General features: G+C 37.5%; 1 long non-coding RNA gene across 1 annotated transcript; it reads right to left on the reverse strand.

Moving 5' to 3' along the window:
• Positions 1-3,017: 3,017 nt before the first annotated feature.
• On the reverse strand, positions 3,018-3,320 carry LOC116538969. The gene is made up of 2 exons (XR_004263869.1): positions 3,291-3,320; positions 3,018-3,248 (listed from the first exon to the last, which is right to left on the reverse strand). It is a non-coding gene; the product is annotated as an uncharacterized LOC116538969 (long non-coding RNA).
• Between the last annotated feature and the right edge of the window lie 283 nt (positions 3,321-3,603).

Here is a 3,603-nt window from a genome sequence, read left to right on the forward strand (position 1 = left end):
GTGCAGTGACTCACTGAGCTGGCTGAAACAGCGGCACTGAGATTCCTGGCGGTTTTCTTGCCTAGGAATCTCCTTGCCTGGCTTGCTATTTCAGATGAATGGGCGATGCTGCCGTCTTAGGGCTCCAATCGCCAGCTAAGAGGGCACCTGGATCAGTGTCTTTTGTAAGGAGAACCACCATGCCAGGGCGCGGGCAAAGCAGCCGCACGGGCCAAAACAGCTGTGCCAGCCGAAACAGCCACGCTGGCAACCCATGGGGCTTCTCTGCCTGCGAATCTCCTGGTCTGTGGGCAATAAAAATCCATGTGGAAATGCAGCGTCCACTCACCCTCTGCACTTTCACTGGGAGCTGCAATCCTGAGCCGTTCCTAGTCGGCCATCTTCCCTGATCTCCTATTAATACTTTTAAGTATTGATATTATACACTTAGCTACTTCTATTAATATAACATTAAAGTTGAAAGACTATGCTGAACTGTCAAGATATTTCAACAAGTCCTTAGTAAAAATATTTTTTTAATTGAGTCAATAAAAAAAATGAAAATTTTAACATGGAAAAGTACACTCTTTTGGCTTTCCATCAATTTATTGCCACCCAATGCAAAAGCTACACCCTATGAAGGCTGCCAGATAATTGGAATGCTTTTCACCTGACTCCCCAAGTTTATTTCATAGACTCACTGCATAATAGTATAAACCATGAAAATCCCATACTGTATCTAAACATACTAAACATTTATTACTACTCCTTATTAACCATTTTCCACATTTTTTCACAGTTCTTTGGTTCCTATCTTTTTTTTATAAGCAGGTAATAATGATGATAATTCTAATGGTTGATGCATATTGATTATATATCTTGTGCCAGGCAATGTTTGAAGCATTTTACACACATTAATATCCAACAACAATTCTATGAGTAAGGTGATTTACTTACCTTTATTTTAGAAATTACAAAACTGTGACCCGGAAAATTAAGTAACTTGCACGGTCACAAAGTGAATGGAAAACAGAGATAGAATTTAAACTGAGATTGACAGACCTGGATGCCTGCTTATGAAATAAGCCTTACAGATACTAAGAAATTATTTTTAGTAAGTTTCAAACTTCACATATTGGAATCTCATATAATTACATTGGAGTCTCACATAAAGTCTTTATTTTAAAATTGCATATTATCACGTAGATATTTTCCTTTTAAATAACATACTTCTATATGTTTAGATTATTTCATTCTTCTTGTTTGTTGCTGTAATTGTTGGAGAGATTCTGATATACCTTCTCTCAGAAAAATGATTACATTTTTCAATTTAAACTTGATTTTCCCTTTTTCTAAGCTGAAAGCATACGAGAAATATATTCTCAAATAGGATTTTTAGAGGTGAGCCTGTAAGCCTCTGCAACTTTTCACAGAAAAACATCAAATTAAAAAGATGACCATCTCTTCGCTTCCGCTGTCTTTGATCACAAATCTAAAATGTTTATACACTTTCAAAAATTCTGTGGCAATTCTGGGGGTCAGACTGAAATTTAGAGAGGAACAGGGTTGTCCCATTTAGAAAATAAAAATATGGTATTCTTGATCAAATTTTAATTTCAGATAAATAATGAATAATATTGTATTGCATTTTATCTGGCAACCCTAAAAAGGAGGTAGAGAAAAAATGAAATAAAAGACACAGCTCAACATTCTGGGCTACCTTAGAATATTTTTTAGTTATAAGGTGTCACTAGAAGCCGACACAGCTACATAACCCACTGCCCACAGGCAGATATCTTCAACAAATACAGGCTAAGCTAACGGCCAGTTTGTCAGCTCCTGGTGATTAGTTTTATAAAGGAAGCTAACCATTATAGGGCCCTAGGTATAGGACTGTAAGCGTAACAATATGGAGCTAAATCCATATACCAGAATTCTTCTCAGAGGGAGAACCATGTGACTGAAAGAATAATTTGGGATGCTATTTTATATCCCATGGAGTTTGTTAAACTGCCTTTTAGGAGATTAATTATGTTTAGCAGCATTACTTTATTATTATTTGCAATGGAGTAAGAATGTCTGGAAAAGTGCCAAATTCCTTAGTGAATAGAAAAGCTTAATATTATCAAGGACATATATCTTTCTATCCATTTCATACCTAAAACTCAATAGCCTCAGTAAATTATTACTAAAAAATACTGTGAGAATATTTATTTGAATGAATGCCTCAGTATTATCTTGACCAGGCCACTATTTTAAGGCCAACTTGGTATACCTGGTGGTGTTCTGGAAAAGTAACTGGGGAGGAATATAAGGAGGTCATTTTCAGCATGTATCAACTTCCAAAATGTGACTATTCCCACCGTGACCAGTTTCAAGCTCCCAAACCAACTTGCAAAATTCTTAAATTATAATAATCAACTCTCACAAGACTAAGAAAAACCGCCTAAAGGTAGCTCTTGAGGAGGAAATGGACTTCTTGAGGGGATCAATTAGAAGCCACCAAGTTTATGTTCTGGAATGCACCCTGGGGAGGTTGCTGCCCCTTGGATTGGTCCCAGTGGACTGAAAGGTGGTGCTCTCGAGTCAGATGCTGAGTCCCAGAGAGAGCTGGGTGCCGTGGGGCTCACGGTCCGTGCCTACTCAGGGAAATGACTTAGGTTCTCCCAGGTGCTCTGTTGATAAGGATGGAAGCAGAACTACTTTGAGACACAAGCAACAACTGGAAGAATTTTTTTATATGAATTGAAATAGATCTAAGAGCCCAGTTAACAGTTTCCTTTAATGCCAGTTCAGATTACATGATTAGGAACCTGTGTTGCTGTGTGAGCACCCACAGGAACAAGCAAACTTACTTCCTACAAATAAATGAGGGGATATTAATTGATCAGAGTCACAGTCGTTTCAATATAAACCCTTCCGAAAGCAAAAGCAGGGGCCACATGAGCACACAAGAAGCCAAAGTTTGTCACTGACCTTAATAAATTAAGACTGAGTAACATCCTGCCTTTAGGAAAAACTAACCCCAAGGTGGAGACCAGGGCAGGGGACGTGGCAGGGAAGCATGGGGCCAGATCAACCAGTAATAACATGCTTCTGAGCTATGTGGATGTGTAAATGAAAACACCCCCAACTAGATATTGTAGAGGCTGGAAAAATATGTGATGGGATTATACAGGTGATGCATATTTTCGTGTTGAGACTCAACAATGTGCTACAAATGTGATATTTAACCCTGAACTGCATGTATTGAGGATTGTTGTTTTTTTCTTAAGAAAAAAAAGAAAACAACTTTGAATCAATAAATTAACAGTTTTTTTTAAAAAAAAAAAAAAAAGACTAAATGGCAGCTCCAGCACATGTCCACATTTCACATTCCATCTCAGAGTAAACATAATTAATACTTGTTTAAATATTTACCATGACCAACTATGAGCTCTAGGAAGACAGGGACAGATTTCACTCTTACTTATATCTCCAAGAGTTTTGTAGCCCTGGCATATATTAGGCGGTAAACAAAATAAAGCTTGGTGAAACTGAGTGTTAAAAAATTCTTCAGCTGTTTAGAAAAAGAACAAGTGCTCATAAGATACTTGTCTCATCACACTACAATTTTAATTCCCT

Source organism: Sapajus apella, unplaced genomic scaffold, assembly GCF_009761245.1.
Source record: "Sapajus apella isolate SASKATOON/1434 unplaced genomic scaffold, GSC_monkey_1.0 scaffold4, whole genome shotgun sequence".
NCBI lineage: Eukaryota > Metazoa > Chordata > Mammalia > Primates > Cebidae > Sapajus > Sapajus apella.